General features: G+C 39.4%; 1 protein-coding gene across 41 annotated transcripts in view; it reads right to left on the bottom strand.

Moving 5' to 3' along the window:
* The window catches only part of madd (MAP-kinase activating death domain), a 91,942-nt gene that overhangs the window by 62,672 nt on the left and 11,541 nt on the right, over window positions 1-17,729 (bottom strand). The window contains exon 2 of one of the 41 annotated variants that reach the window (XM_034286804.1): window positions 132-188. The exons of the other annotated variants lie outside the window; for them this stretch is intronic. The gene's annotated coding sequence lies outside the window, so the exon portion shown is untranslated. The remainder of the gene's footprint in view (window positions 1-131; window positions 189-17,729) is intronic. 41 annotated transcript variants of the gene reach the window in all.

Genomic DNA, 17,729 nt, shown 5'->3' with positions numbered 1-17,729 from the left:
CAGCAAAGCATTTGTGAAGCCACAACACGCACAACCTTGAGGCGGAGGGCTACAACAGCAGAAGACCCCACCGGGTCCCACTCATCTCCACTACAAATAGGAAAAAGAGGCTACAATTTGCACGAGCTCACCAAAATTGGACAGTTGAAAACTGGAAGAATGTTGCCCGGTCTGATGAGTCTCGATTTCTGTTGAGACATTCAGATGGTAGAGTCAGAATTTGGCGTAAACAGAATGAGAACATGGATAATACCAGTATTAACTTTTTCAGCAATTTGAGTTACAATAGCTCATCTGTTAAATCAGACCACACAGTCCAGCCTTTGCTCTCCACGTGCATCAATGAGCCTTGACCACCCATGACCCTGTCACCGGTTCATTGCTTTTCCTTCCTTGGACCACTTTGGATAGGTACTGACCACTGCAGACCGGTTACACCCCACAAAGGCTGCAGTTTTGGAGATGCTCTGTATAGCCATCACAATTTGGCACTCGTCAAAGTCACTCAGATCCTTACACTTGCCCATTTTTCCTTTATTTTTTCGACAGGGAGACGCAAAAGTTATTATTTTATGGACATTACTTTTGTTAGTTATAGGTCCATCACGGAATTGGTTTATTTTAAGAATACACACGTTAACTCCCTTAATAAAGTGGGATGAGTGAGATGCGTGATCAGAACAATATATTGTATAGTTTGATTGACCGATTCGAGACGTACAGTCAGACATGTGAATTGTAAACCTTTTATTGTTTTAAAATAGCAATAGAGTAAAAATAAAAAGCCTAAATCACAGCTTTCCCATTTACAAATAACAAATGTTCAAATTGCAATTTCATTATAATTTGGATTTATCATGCAGCCCTAGTAGAAGTTGCCAAAATGGTGGAGTAATAAACTCAGGAGTGTACAGACACACACCGTAGGAAGCTTATCAGTTGAAAGCAACTACTAAGCGGCACAAACATACCTACATCTGGGATTAGCTTCTGGAAACAAAGGGAGAGCCATGTGGACTGAGATCCCAATAGAGGAATCACACCACAACAAAGCAGTGATTCCACATTGCCACTGGTATTTGATTCCAGCAAATTGGTAACTGCAGAACGATCTAGGAATCACACATCGGTCAAAGACAAATGAAATTTGAGACCCTTTTTGCATAAGAAAAATGTGAGCTGCTCTTAAGGAAACTGAATTCTTTGAACTTGACACCACTAAGCAACGCCTGTAGTATGCCCGACAGCAATCGTATATCCTCAGAAAAACCCAAGGCGCCGGCTGGTGTTGAATTATTAGTTCAAATTATGATGCAAGATAGGGCTTTAGGTGAGCTACAATACTGCATAATGTATCTCACAGAAGATCAGACCCGGTGCATCCAATAATCTGACATGCTGACCGCAAAGAAGTGTTTGAATACATGAGATGTAATCCAGCAAAGGATTATGTAGATGTAGCCCAAAGCACAGGAGAGTGAAACCCATGAAATGAGCTTCCTTCACATGCATTTTTACCACTTCACCAAACCATGAGTAAGAAGTAGGCCTAGTTTAACAATTCCCAATGTGTGGTCTAGGCTGCTACCTAATGGAACACACATCCCAAACAAGCGACTGAATCCTGCCCACAGCTATTCCAGCACACCCTATCCACTCTCTGTACTGTCCTATCAAATAAAAACAATTAAAAAGACAAAAAATAAAACTGGGCAGGCCTACTCCTAAGAATAAAAATATGCACACTGCAATAAAACATCACATTGAAATGGCCCAGTCAGTTAATTGTGTTTAAGGGCTACACTGGATACACACATTTAAACTAAGATTGTATTTCTGAGCATGAACTAGTTATCCAATAAAACACTTATGATAAGACGAATACTATGATAAAATACTTCCTAGGTTAATGCTTGTGGAGAATCGCTTGGGTTGTAAGACTACCTTAGCCCTTAACCAAGCAAAACGATCAATCTGTTGTTGGCAAAGCGGCGAAAACAAAGGCTTGATTCCGCTATTAAAGCAGGCACATCTGCTCGATGGGGGGGTTCCTAGAAAGAAACTCTCACATATCAACCCTGTGGCTAGAGACTTCAGCCTGGTTTGGTATTAGCTGGGCAGATATAGTAAGTCACCTGTAATGGGCCATTTGAGTAGTTAACCCATCCACACAAGTTGTGTAGGTTACCAGAAGGACATTTTTGAAGGACATTTGGAACAATGGATTGTGGTCTTCAAATGTGCTACAGCATCTGCCAGAGTTGTAAATCCACAGAAAAATGACAAAAAACCTGAAAACAGGTTACAGGCTATTTGACAGACCACTCATCCCTATCAGTAAAGCCCTCTCAGAGGGCTCCTATTAGGCTACACATGAGAAAGAAAAGTCAAATCCAGGGGTAAAAAACAGGCTATGGAAAAGTCTAGCTGCAAGTAGCTTTGGATAAGTTGTGCCTGAATTACATTACAACAGTTATCGTGTTCCCCATTTCAAACAATTAAGGCTGGTGGTGTAACGCCCTAAGAACAATGCAAAAATGGGATCTTGCAGTCTTGTTTTGAGTTATGAATTTCATGGCTGCACAGGATGGCGCAGTATTGAGGGTAAACCTATTTACATAGCCACGCAAGAAAAACTATTATGGCCGTACAATGCGTGCCCGTTGCCTCGATTGACGCACACCTCATTCACCTTTGTTTGGAGATGAAAATCATGGAAGTTGGGGATTTGGATATTGCACATGTCAATATCTCAATTTCGAATATAATTCGATTAATGGTGCAGTCCTGCCGCCCAATAAGTGACAAATTACCATAATTTCCCGTTTACAGACCACATCTTATACACAGATATTGAAAACATGTTGCAACCACATTTAATACATCGGTGCAGCTAATACACAAGTTGACATTTTGAAAACTGTTTCCACTGGCAAACTTTTTCACAGATGATTGCTTGATGAGATAGAGGCCTCAGAATCTCATGAAGCAAATTGGTGTCACAGGGTTTTCAAAAACATATTTTATTCTTCAACAAATACATTTTGATAGCACCCTATGACAATGCTTGTGCAAGTCTTAATTCCCCGGGCAAATGCGTTTTGTATAAGGGTGTGGTTAATACTCTGGTTCGTATACACACAAAGCTATAAAAGTTAATGGTGTGTATTATACACAGTGCGGGATATAAATGGGGAATTACGTTATATAAACCCAGCTTTACAAATAAAAACAACATTGTCAGAAAAGATGGAATGAACAACAAATGGGCACACAAACTTCCTTTCCATGAGCTTAGGCTGAATGATCTAGTGATACTAGCTAGTAGTGACAGGCATTGTTTTTGTTAAGGATTCCCTTGTGAATACCGATTTATGTACAGTAGTTATCAGCTCTGTAATTGTCCATAATTGTTGTGGTTAATTGTCTGCACTAGAGACAGTTGAAAATATACCATAATTTAACTGTATTGCAAAATGTATTTGTCGCTGCTTTGAATTTTAACACACACTCCAACATACAGCCGTGCGTAGATGCCAAATTTTTTTTTTTATCTATTACTAACAACTGCAACATTGCATATCAGATGGTAATACCGATAATAAATGTACATAGATTTTAACTTTGTTAAGGATGTCACAGTTGTTTCAAATGTTCACATCCCTATATAATTTAAGTAGGGGCTGCAGCTATCGATTATTTTAATAATCAAGTATTATACCGATTATTTCATCATCAATTAATCTGATAAGAAATAATTGCGCCTTCTTAAAGAACAATTGTAAATATACAAAGATTTTTTATTTCTTAAATTGCATATAAAAATATTATCCATCAAAACTAAACGCATTTAGTGAATTTAATGCCATATTACATTCTGGGTTTTAAAGAAAACCTTTTCTGAAAAGCAAAAGCAAATAAATAAAAAAAGTTTTTTTCAAATGACTAACCTAAACACAGGCTAAAACTAAGGTATCAAATTAAATAATAAATAGTAATAATACAAAGATTGTTTTAAGTTGGTGCAAGTTGGTGCAAGTTCAGAACTACAAGTTTCAACCTAACTACAGCTCAAACATAACGTACGCCTTTACTGTCATCTTCGAAGTCTTTGTGGCATTTGTAGGAGGCAAAAAAGAAGAAGCGCGGTCAGGATCGTATCTACAGGATGAGGTGTGTGTGTGTCATAATAACAACATGAATTGAGCCCAGGTTTTAACACATTTTATTTTCTGTGGTTATTTTCTTGAGCAAAACTAACTTAGGGACATCTACTGATTTAGATGTCAACATACTGATGCCAACCTACTGATATACGTTCTTAACTAGCCATTACATGTAGCCATAATTAACGCACATTCTTCACAAGCATTCATCTCAACTAACAATCATATTGCAATGCTAACGTTAACGTTACCTTGTTTCGAGTCTGTGGACTGGATGCGTAGAGTGGATGCTTTCTGCTGAGATGCTTAATCATTGACTTCGGGCTATTGTGGTAGGCAAGTTTGTTTTTAGAATAGACGCACTGTACTGAGTTTTCGCTTTTTTTTTATCATCTTAAAATGATCCCAAACTTTCTGACGTTTTCTCTGGCCTGTCTCTTCGCCTCGCTCCATGACATTTTCTCTCCCTTTCTCCCAGTGGTGTAGTCTACGTGATACGCAGGTATACGCCGTATACCCACTAGGAAAAGTCAAGGATTTCCGTATACCCACTTACAAAAGCGCGATGATACGTAACAACATCGTTGTGACAGAACGTTCTCATTTTCATTCATAAATTCACCCCGTCTGTGTTGTGAAGCACTGACACTTGGACCTTTGAGGCTTCCGTGGCGGTGCCCTGGTTACCTATGGTTACCTTATATACCGTATATACGTCAATGAACGTTACTAAGCAACAACAAGTTGTTTCTCGCAACTAGCTAGCTAGGTAGAGCAGAGCCAATGAAACGTAAACAGACCCAAAAAACACAATTTCAGTGTTTTAAAAAGTCGGTCCCTGAAGCTACTGCCGCGTCGGGTGACACAGCTGCCGCAGATCATGACGACCGGATTACCGTTACAGAAAACCAGCCCGACAATCCAACCGCAACGTTACTGTTACCTGGTAAGTGACAGTATCATAGATATATTGTTCTATATCTATGGACAGTATCTTATATGATGTTGTGTGTGTGTGTGTTTTAAAAGCATTGAAAAAGTCTTAAATTTGATAATCTCAGGCCTTAAAAGCCTTGAATTTGGTATATAAAGTCTTGGATTTCGTTACAAATGTCTTATATTGTTTGCCTTCCCTAGGATTAAGTTCATACCATAACTAAATGAACTGTTACTAATGTAGGCTAATTAAAAACTGACCGGAGCGAGGACCGAGACACAAAGTAAACACACCTCTCTGACCGGTACCGGGAGGGGGGGTTAGCTCGGTTAAACTGATCGGCGGATGTGCGGAATGTGTCGGAGCCTGGCTGGCCACTCGGCGCCTTCAGACAAAGCTCAAGGTAACAGGCAAACGGCTTATTAGCTAGCCAAACACCGAGTGGCTCCATTAATCTGCTCTTATAACAAACCGAGCATCTGTGATCCGTGCAGGACTTCACTGTGAGCGGACTGTTTAGAGACCATGTTACCGGCAGGTAACGTTAAAGGTTCGCTGCTACTGTAGCGGAGCTGCAGGTAAACCACCAGGGCTCTCAAGTGTCACACATTGAGCGTGACAGTCAACGTAAAAAGCAAACGGGGCTCTGTGTCTGTCAGACGGTCTGAGATTTACCCTATCAGCAGAGCAATCATGTAATGCACAGCAGACTATGGTGCAGGTAGATTATTTGTATAGTTTTTTTTAGGTACTTTATTTCTCTCAAAATATCACGACTCCTCCAAATCTCAGAGAACACGGATATATTTTGAATGTGCACAAAGTTTTGAACATGAGCAGAAATCTTGCTCAAAACACATCTGAAATATTACAGTCCAGGGGTGTATTAATTCATTAAAATGAATGCATTTATCATTGAGGTGAATAATTGTCATATGCACATTAAAGGAGGTTACTTCCTCAAAAAAGGTGTCACTCTTGTCCTTAAAACTGACCTGAGCTATACGTTTTCAGTGTTAAACACAGCTGCAGGTATTCATGCACAACTGTTGTTGGTGATTTACAGAGGTGGAAGATCGTGTATTGCAGTAAAAGTAGAAAAAACAGTGTTGTAGAGTTACAAATTACTTGTCAGTTACAAGTCCTGCATTCAACATTGTCCTTAAGTAATAGTACAAAAGTATTATCAAAATATACTGTAGGCTACTTAAAGTACCAAAAGTAAGTGCTCATTATCAGTTTAATATATCTTATTTTATTGGATTATATTATAATCCAATAAATTGTATTAAATGACTGATACTTTAAATATAACTGTTATATTAACTCGCCTTAAACTTGAGACATTAGTTAATGAGTGGCCTGTTGATACCTTGAACCTGTTATGGATGGATAATCTCTAAGGGAAGAGCATGGCTGGTTTTCTTAGAGTGTGATGTCCTATGGTGTTCAGGTTCAGTTGCATTTTTCAAAAAGTGTTTTTCCAGGGCTTTCAATAAACGCCATCAATACTGAAGCAGTTGTCCGTGTATACTAGTTTGTATATGGAAACGTCACAGTGCTTAGTGTATGGGGTGTTGCTCTGGGACAGGCGAGTAAGAGGCTGGGAGGGGAAATCACAGTATACTCACTACAAAAATATAGACTACACCACTGCTTTCTCCATTCTGCAGTCCCCGCTATCAAATCACGTCTAGCTCACGTACAGCGTAAACGCTGTTGTAGTTGCAACAGTAATTATTTTTCGGGCGAAACAGGGTTCACTGAGCTGTACGGATTAACCGAAGCTTTGATGATTTGCATCGATGATTTTTAGTAAATCGAGGTTTTCGAGATTCTCGAGGAATAGTTTAAACCCTTACTACTAATATATAGACTAACGACTACATAAAGTGTCACTATTTTGAATAGCTGGAACTGTATCTACAGCTGACCAATGAAACAAGTAACAAATTATTTTAATTTCAGGCGTAATTCATGAAGAAAATGTTAGCCTACTGAGTTTATGCAGAACATTTGAGAGAAAAATCTATGAAAAGACAGTCTAAAATCTTTATTCAATTGGTTATGTGGCCTGCTTGTTTCCCCGCCGATAATCTTTTATTCTGCCTACAGCCCTAGCATGGCCGTCTGAGTTAATAACATTCTGCATGGTCGTCATAGCAACCCAATCCTGCTTTCTTCTTGTTCAGCTGTGTGTCTGCTATTTTTGAAATCAGAGAATAGACTGACCCACAGCCATCTCATGATTGAGAACGGTATAAGAGGCATGGGTTCTATAATCTAGGACCTAGCCTGTTTAGCTTATCGGTTGCTATCCAAAATATGATTAGGTAACAGGTCAGATCATGAAATTAGCCATGATAGATGGACCAGACCTAACCAAAAGGTGAAACTGAAGGCAAAACTCAACATTTCGCATAATGGGAAAACGAGAAGTGCTATTCCAGTCTTCTCAAAGAACATATGAGTGGATTAGTAACCTAAAATGGGCTTGCATCCTACAAATTCAGAGAAAGGATCCTGCTAAGTTTCTCTGGCAGAATCAGTGAATCTCTGGCCTACCCTTGAAAGGTAGCCAAATGTTTGACTACAGCAGATCTAGTTTATTCAATTTCCTCAATGACGCCTGTAGCTCATTTGTTCAGTAGCACCTTTCACAATAAAGCCTAATTAACTGCCCACCGGACTCAGAAAAACATTCATTAAAAAAATATATAATTGCATGCTCAATTTCAGGTCACATCCATAAAATATTATGCAGCTGTCAAAGGCTGGTACGAAGAAAAGTCTCTGGGGGGGGTTTCCCTCAGTTATTAGGCTGCTATTATGAATGGGCAACAAAGCAGCTCAGTCTGTAACCATCTAGAATGTTACTTAACAAAGAGAATACATCTTTTGTCTTTTTACCCCTAATCCGGCGAAAGATTGTGTAATCACATCCTTCTCACACCAATAGCCTAGGCAATTTAATGTAAGGCCTCACAGCATGTCAGCATAATTTTTCCATTCAGTAACACAGTGAGGAAAATATGGCTCAAGTCTTCTTCACTGGTTTGATTACCAGCAACAGGGACGGTGCCCATTCTGGAGTAGCCTTTAAATGTGCGGACGCTGATAAACTAGGCAATTCAGCATTGAAGTAGCAATAAAACAAAGCCATGTGGCCATGTAAAAACTCTGCAAGCTTAAATCTTGTTCATAGTAGCTCTAATGATGATAGGTTTGCTCCACTCTGTATCTTAGACTTAAGCTACCTCAATACTGATTTTTCAGGGGGTAAAAAGACAAATCAGAATTAGGCTGCCTGTTTAAGTGCAGTGCACGATGCCTGGTTCTTGACTACTCAGTGAGTTCTGCACTAGAAACTAGATACAAGTAGTGCCCGGCCTCACCCAGAAAGTCAAATACTCCACAAGCATGACCTGTCATTAACCTAGATCTGTAAAAAGTGGTTGTGTTTGATCTGATGGGTTAAGACATGCTCAAATATTATCCTAACAAGCCTAGCTGAGCTCTTAGAAGAAAATAAATTCCACACAGAATACATTGAATCCACCAGACTGTCTGAGTAGGATGTGTGCCTGGATAAGTGAAATAAGGCCTGTTCGTGCCATTCATCTGTTGATTGGTCATGTGCCATTTGGAATGGTTATGATTCAAACAGCCGGTGTGCAGCCCTCAACAGACCACAAAATACTGTGTTCTTCAGCTACTGAATTTCAATTCCTCAAGGGCCTAGACAACAATGAAAAAATATTGATTAGAGACTACCCTACCTTGTAACACCTATATTCGGGGCATACTGGCCCAAGAAATTAGCTACCATTAGAGTAGCTAATTTCATTCATTTGGTATCATTCATTTCATTCATTGTTCTTTCCAGTGAACAGGATTCAAAGATCTGAGAGGGCCACGGATCACTGTTCATTTCATTCATCATTCCTTCCGGTGAACGAGATTCAAAGATCCTACTGAGATTAATCATAATTCACCAAAAAGATTTGTTCAAAAAGAATGAATCATTCACAAACGACCCATCACTACTACTAGTGAAGGAATCTGCCATGGCAGATAAGGGAGATTTTTTTTTACCAGTGATGTGCATTGGAAATGATTTTATTATCCGAATAATGTGAGTTATCGTTTGAATAGTATTAGACTAACCAAAATACATGTTTATATAAACTACATATACCACAGGAGCGCTACTACATACAGTGGGGAGAACAAGTATTTGATACACTGTCGATTTTTCAGGTTTTTCCACTTACAAAGCATTTTTATTTTTATCATAGGTACACTTCAACTGTGAGAGACAGAATCAAAAAACAAAAATCCAGAAAAATCACATTGTACGAATTTTAAGAATGTAATTAGCATTTTATTGCATGACAAGTATTTGATCACCTACCAACCAGTACGAATTGCGGCTCTCACAGACCTGTTAGTTTTTCCTTTAAGAAGCCCTCCTGTTCTCTACTCATTACCTGTATTAACTGCACCTGTTTGAACTTATTACCTGCAAAAAAAAACCTGTCCACACACTCAAACAGACTCTAACCTCTCCACAATGGCAAAGACCAGAGAGTGAAGAACAGGAGGGCTTCTTAAAGAAAAACTAACAGGTCTGTGAGAGCCGGAATTATTACTGGTTGGTAGGTGATCAAATACTTATGTCGTGCAATAAAATGCAAATAAATTATTTAAAAACCATACAATGTGATTGTCTGGAATTTTGTTTTAGTCTCTCACAGTTGAAGAGCACCTATGATAAAAATTACAGACCTCTACATGCTTTGTAAGTAGGAAAACCTGCAAAATCAGCAGTGTATCAAATACTTGTTCTCCTCACTGTAACGTGCGAAGAAGTGGGTGTCGTTCTCATCTAACATCGGCTCAATCAACAGTTTATTTAAAGTGTTAAAACACGCCCCAATGTTTAAAGTGACTTGAGTGGGGATTGACATTCCAAGTCGAGCAGATAAATCCAACTAATAAAGGAAAAAAACATCCATAAATCAAAACGAACACTAAGCATCTTTACTAACTACATACTAAATACTAAAATAATGACTAATTGCAGGCTGTCATCTTGCCAATTGCCGGCATCAAAATGACCAGTAAATTGAACGCATTATTGTCATGTCTAAATACATAGGACTGTGACATAATCTACTGAAAATAGTGGTTTTAATAATTAAGTGGCCAGTAAATTTTTTTATCTATGCACCCCTTTTAAGTCTGCAGGATACAGCATCTCAGAGGTTGCTTGATGAGCCGTCCTTCATGCAATGCAGATACATAGGCCTAGATCTTTTGGGGTAGAGCCAGTAGAAATTGTAGGATGGTAGAATAAATTAAACAATTTACCCCGAACCCTGGTCTAGCTAACTCATAGGAAAATTGTCCAAAGGAAATATCTGTGTCTCATTAGGGCTTAGCGAGGCAGTAACTGATATCCTTGGTTCATGAAGATAGAGTAGAAACAGTAAGTGAAACACTGCCAACGAATGCCAAAAAAAACAGGCAAAATACAAGTTGTTGCAAATTATGTTAATCTCCCAGATGCCTAATCTGACAAGAGATGAACTATGGGAGCAAGAAATCAAAGCCTAATCAAAGGGAAATCAGAAAAGGCTAGTGAAATGACCGAACCAAAGGAAAGAAAGCAGGCCCACGCAAATCTAATCAACTGCACAGGCTAAATAATGGAACAGGTTAAGTCAACAGCTTGTTGGTCAGAGCGTTCTAAACTGCAGGCGGCACTGAATGGTTATGTAAGCAGTCAGGTGAAATATGATACACAACATGCAAACCAACACTAGGCAGTAACACTGAATTGCAACGAAGACAGCCTTAATGGCCATTATTTTTTGCTGCAAAGAAAACTGAAACTGCAAATAGCCACCTAGAAACATCAACAAATAATGGAAGTAGACAATAAGTGTACACTGGGGAACAATCTGTAGACCACGGGGTGAAGCCTAGAATTGTTTTGTAACCTCAGTTTTTTCTTGCCTTTTCCCAGTTAAGGTCTTACCTTGTTACTAGTACCATCTTTGAACTCATTGCTTGTTAACCTGCCACTAACTTTAGCAACCTTAAAGCCATGCACACAGATGGCAAAATCTGCAAATTCAATTGACGGGTGAGTCACTACAACATTTGCGTATTTGCCACAATCTAATAATATGAAAATGATATTTCTCAAAATTCTAAACACGGTGCAGTAAAATGCTATTAAAAGGGCTGTCTTTTATTACTTATCACTAAGGTTGTCTTTGATGGGCTTGGTTGTTATGTACATCCACGCCTGATGTTAGTATTTCATTTATAGATAAGGGGCCCATTTATAGATTGCACATTGTGTTGCCAATATTATGTAGAACATTTGCTTTAGGACCAATTTCAAAGTGGACATTTGTCACCTTTGGTCATCATTTTGATGCTGCAATGTTTACTAGTATAATGTTAGCTTGGAGAATAGGGGTGACATTTCTTATCTTGCCAGCTTAGGAATTCAATCTACCAACCATATGGTTATTGGTAAGATGATCGAACGTATAAGCAGTCCTGCTTCTCCACAATGATGAAGACATGCAAACTATGAAGAGATCAGGACCACAACATTTTATTTCTCATTAAATTCATTGTTTTTACAGAAATCCACCCCTATTCAGGAAATCTTCAAACCGGGATTTCAGATGTACTGTGTGTATATTTTTTTTATCATGTATTTATGTGCCCTCTGTAGCTAGACATTGAAATATTCTCTTACAATAATTGGTAAAGAGCCAAAATACCCTTGGCCTTATAATATTTAAGTTTTAACTGTACTACTTGCATAAATACAAGCAAAAATAACCAATGGACTCAAGTTCATATTTTAAATACAAAATGTCAAAATAAACAAGGCCTGCAATTAATTTAAAATGATTAGCGCTGTTGATTATGTTGTGGTTAACACACTGTTCGTTATGGAGCCTCAGAACCATCCATAGTCAGTGCTTGACCTGCCTGGAGAGCAGTAACTGCATTAGCAACAACATACCGGTAACTTTACTGGCACTTCTGTTGGAGCTGTCCAGAGTGCTTCACAGGTACTTCTTTTTGAAATGCTGAGTATGTATTAATTTCACAAAACATGTTTACTCGTTACTGGTCTGTAAACCCTGCATAACAGTGCAATATTACACATCCTTTACTACATAGAATGCATGGAGTTGTCTGAAATTGGAGCCGCACCTTACGGGACTTAAGCCTCTCCACATCTTGCTCCGGAAACCGAGCAAACAAGTAGGCCAGTAGAGCCTCCTGTGACATTGTTTTCCAATTGGTCCCGAGATGGTGTGTGGGCACGAATACAACAGTTAACACCTTGCTTGTAGCATGGTCAGTTACCATAATTTTATGCTTTACCTAGCCTAAGCTAAACATTATCATTGTCAGTCAGGTTTACATAAAAACATTAAATTAACAAACAACTTCCATGCTTTGCATACATTACAGATCTCTCCTGATTAATGTTTGTAGATAAACATCTCTAGTCAATCAATCAAATGTATTTATAAAGCCCTTTTTACAACAGCAGTTGTCACAAAGTGCTTTACAGAGACACCCGGCCTTAAACCCCAAGGAGCAAACAACATTAGTGTTGGATTTCAGTGGCTAGGAAAAACTCCCTAAGAAGGCCGAATTATAGGAAGAAACCTAGAGAGGTCCCAGGCTCAGAGGGGTGACCAGTCCTCTTCTGGCTGTGCCGGGTGAGATATTAAGAATAATAAATTACAATTAGAATAATAAATTAGGGACACCCACCAACCGCAACCCCCCTGAATGAGGGCAGAGTATTGCCAGCAGAGTACAGCCCAATTGCACAAGTGCGCAACAGAGAGTCAACAACAAGCCAGTGACTCTTCCCCCGAAAGGCATTGGAGGGAGGGCATCCCAGTGGCGACGAGAGCCCACCTGGCAAGACAGCAAAGGGTGGACAGTATCAAGCCTACTGCTCACCTTCATGCCCCCGGGCCAGGCTACACCTAATTATAAACCGTGCTGAGGAGATGAGTTTTTAGTAGACACTTGAAAGTTTGCAGAGTTTGCATTTCTAACCTTAATTGGCAGATCATTCCACAGGAGTGGAGCTCTATGAGAAAAGGCCCTGCCGCCAGCTGTTTGTTTAGAAATTCTAGGTACAATTAAAAGGCCTGCATCTTGCGATCGTAGGTTACGTGTAGGTATGTATGGCTGGATCATTTCAGCAAGGTCATGTATTGATTTATAGGTTAAGAGTAAAACTTTAAAATCAGCCCTAACCCTAACAGGCAGCCAGTGTAAAGACGCTAGGACAGGAGTAATGTGTTCAAATTTTTTTGTTCTAGTTAGGATTCTAGCAGCCGTGTGCAGCACTAATTTAAGTTTATTTATTAATTGGTCTGGATAACCAGAGAGAAGAGCATTGTTGTAATCTAGTCTAGAAGTAACAAAAGCATGGATACATTTTTCTGCATCAGTTTCTAATTCTTGCAGTTTTCGAAAGATGTAAATAAGCAACTCTTGAGACATATTATTTGTTCTTCAAAGGAGAGGTCAGGGTCAAGGGTAACGCCAAGGTTTTTTACAGTTTTTTGGGATACGACCATGCAGCCGTCGAGGTTCACAGTGAGATCTGCTTACAATGCTATTTGTTTCTTGGGTCCTAAAACGAGCATTTCTGTTTTCCTTGAGTTTAAGAGCAAGAAATTCTGTCATCCACTTCCTAATATCTGAAACGCATGCTTCCAAAGTAGCTAATTTAGGGGCTTCTCCATGCTTCATTGAAATATATAACTGTGTGTCATCAGCGTAACAGTGAAAATGTACATTGTGATTTTGGATTACATCGCCCAGAGGCAGCATATATAGTGAGAACAATAATGGGCCCAGAACCGAGCCTTGAGGAACACCAAAGCATACCTTTGACATGTCAGAGGATATGCCATCCACACTAACAAACTGATATCTTTTAGATAAATAAGATTTAAACCAGGCTAGAACATGTCCATGTAGCCCAATATGGGTTTCCAGTCTCTAAGAGAAGTGAGTGATCAATAGTGTCAAAAGCAGCACTAAGATGAAGAGGCAACAGGACGGATGCGGAACCTTTGTCTGAGGCCAATAGAAGGTCATGTGTGACCGAGTGCAGTCTCAGTACTATGATGGGATCTGAAACCGGACTGGAGCATTTCATAAATGTTATTTGTCTTCATGAAGGAATTCAGTTGTTGGGAAACACATTTTTCTAAGATGTTCGAGAGGGACGGGAGGTACGATATTGGCCTATAACTGTTTAATATGTCGGGATCCAGATTAGATTTTTTTTTTTTTTTAGAAGAGGCTTAATTTCCGCTATTTCTAGTGAGTTTGGTACACATCCGGAGGAAAGGGAGCAATTTATTATGTTCAACATTGGCTGACCTCGCACAGGAAATAGCTCCTTAAGTAATTTTGTTGGAATCTGATCTAGCTGACAGTTTTTGGGTTTAGAACTCATTACAAATTTTGTAAATGTGTCGAGCGATACGGTATCAAAAAATGTATGTGTCCCCATTAACACCTAGTCAGGTAGATTCAGGAAATGTTTAGGACAACTGAGATTTTGAGGACCATAACTATTTAAGGAGGAGTCAGTTATTTGTTTTCTAATGGTGATGATCATTTCATCAAAGTAGTTCATGTATTCATTATAACTAAAGTGAAGACCCACTTCACTTGTTGAGCTTAGCTTTTTTGTTAACTTTACAACTGTATCCAAGATAGATTTTTTTTTATTGTTTTTGTTCACCTCAATCAGGTTGGAGAAATAAGCTGATCGAGCAGACGTGAGTGATTTTCGGTATTGTAGTGTACTGTCTATCCAGGCTAGTCTGAATACTTCCAACTTGGTGGAGCGCCACTTTCGGTCCAATTTTCTGGAGGCTTGCTTAAGTGCTCTAGTATTGTCTGTGTACCAGGGAGCAAGTTTCTTGTTGCGTATTTCTTTTGTTGTTAGTGGTGCAACCGTGTCTAATGTATTTTGCAGTGTTGAGTTTAGATCCTCGATTTGATCGTTTACAGATTTATTTACTCTGTCATTAATGAGCGAACTTGTAAGAATATCAAGGAATTTATTTGCAGTCCAAGAATATATAGTACGGCTTTTGAAACTCATTGTTTGCGGAGGAAATGGATTTCTTTTTTAACGATAAATGTAATAAGACAGTGATCTGATAATCCAGGATTTGGGGGGGAAATTATTAGATCTACAATATCTATTTCTCGTGACAGGACTAAAGGGTCTGATTGTGGCAATGTCATTGGACCTTTTCATATGACTATTGAAATCGCCAAAAATTTGAATACTATCTGCCATGACTACAAAGTTAGACAAGAATTCTGGAAACTCATTCAGGAACATTGTGTATGGCCCGGGGGGCCTATACACAATAGTAGCTATGTAAAACGAATTATCGGCCTGGTTAACTTTCATGAGTAAAACTTCAAAAGAATGAAAATCAGTGATGTTTTTGAGAGTAAACTTTGTATTTACTGTCAAATATTAGCAACACCCCCTCTTTTTCGGGATGCACAAGGGATATGATCACTAGTATAGCCAGGAGGTGAGGCCTCATTTAAGGCAATTAATTCATCAGGCTTAAGCCACGTTTCACATAAACCAATAACATCTAGTTTATGATCAGTGATTAATTAATTTACTGCACCTGCCTTTGGAGCAAGGGATCTAACATTTAGGAGTCCCATTTTGAGATGCGAGGTGATGGTCAGTCATTTTTATTTGTGACGAGGTGGAGGAAGGCTTTATCTTAATAAGGTTGTTTTTGTTAGCACTACCTTGTTTAACTTTTCTCAGCCTGGAACGAGTCACAGTGGAAATAGGTAAAGCTGTACTAACTACTCTGGCTATGCTATCGACAGACTCAACTATGATAGCAGGCTGGCTAACAGCCTGCGGCCTGACTTGCACCCTATCTCATGGTGAGGCTATAGGAGTGAGACTCCTGTCAATGTTCCTATGTAAAAGAACAGCACCACTCCAGATAGGATGGAGTCCGTCGCTCATCAGCAGATCAGGCCTGTCCCTATTTCTGGGAGAGTCCCAAAAAGAGAGCCAGTTATCTACAAACTCTATCTCCTGCGATGGGCAGAACTCAGTTTTCAGCCAGCGATTGAGTTGTGCAAGTCTGCTGTAGAGCTCGTCACCACCCCTAGCTGGGAGGGGGCCAGAGACAATTACTCGATGCCGACACATCTTTCTAGCTTGTTTACACACTGATGCTATGTTCTGCTTCGTAACCTCTGACTGTTTCATCCTAACGTCGTTGGTGCCAACGTGAATAACTATCTCTGTACCCAGTTTTAGACTTCACTAGCACCAGCCCCAGATTTGCAGCTACGTCGGAGGCTCTGCCCCCCGGTAAACAGTGTACAATCGCCAGCTGATTCTTTAGTCTATTACTGCGGTTAATGGAATCGCCAATGACTAAAGTTTTTAGTTTTTCAAGACCACCGGTAGAACATGCCTGCCGATCATTCCCCTCCTAAGACGGCTCAGGCCTTGACTCCGACTCCAGTGGGGAAAACCTTTTGAAAGTGTCAGTTGGATTTAGCAATGACTCAGTTCAACTGGTCGACGGCATTTCTTCCCAGTGACCAAGAGAAAGTTCTTGCCTGGCTGCAGGAGCTGTGCCGGGGGGCTAACAAGACTATCGTTTCTTCCTGGTGGCACTGACGCAGTTTTTTTCTATTTCTACACTAACATAATCCTTGCCTGACATTTGCATCAGAAGCCGAGTCTCTAACTCTGCTATCTTTACCTGAAGATGATAGTTCTCCTCCGTGTTGTTGCTACAACAATTAGTGGCATTTTAATGATACATAGCGTCGGGTGTTCAGGGGTGAGTAGTTCTGTTAATTATGTCCAAAAATAATCCTGGTGTAGTAAAGTTGGGTAAGGGGTCAACAGATTAAAAATATGGCGTTGGTAAACTCCTAAAGTACAATTTGACCAATTAGTTTATATAGAGTAAATTCGGAAAAAAAGAGTACTTTGATTAGCAAACACAATGTACCTCTGGAACACAGGAGTGATGGTTGCTGATAATGGGCCTATGTATGTAGATCTGATGCAGAAAAACAAATCCATGCTTTTGTTACTTCTAGACTTCTAGACTAGATTACGGCAATGCTCTTCTTTCCGGTTACCCTGCAAGGTTATAAATCGTTAACGAAAACAAACGAAAAATGAAAACTCGGTGGGAAAAAACATTGTCGTTACCAGAAATAAAAATAAAAACGAGGCATTACAAAAAAACGATAACTGACAAAACTAATTAAAATAAAATTATAGAGTAAATGTTCTTAGTTTGTCTTTGTCAATGTCTTTCCTTTTTTAACGCTGTTTAAAACACGCAGAGTATTCTCTCAGCTGTGTTTCCTTTCCCTGCTCTCCCTCCGTCTCTCTGTCACTCACATACACACAAGTTTTTTTTAATTTTTTTATTTGTCATGTTCTTTTCTCAGATTAAGCTCCCTGACATTCTGACAGAAATTTCTTGTGTGACTCAAAAATGAGTTGAATACATGCG

This window comes from Esox lucius, chromosome 2 (genome assembly GCF_011004845.1).
Source record: "Esox lucius isolate fEsoLuc1 chromosome 2, fEsoLuc1.pri, whole genome shotgun sequence".
NCBI classification, from domain to species: Eukaryota; Metazoa; Chordata; class Actinopteri; order Esociformes; family Esocidae; genus Esox; species Esox lucius.
Note: the sequence above shows the minus strand (reverse complement) of the source record. Positions and strands in the feature narration are given on the sequence as shown.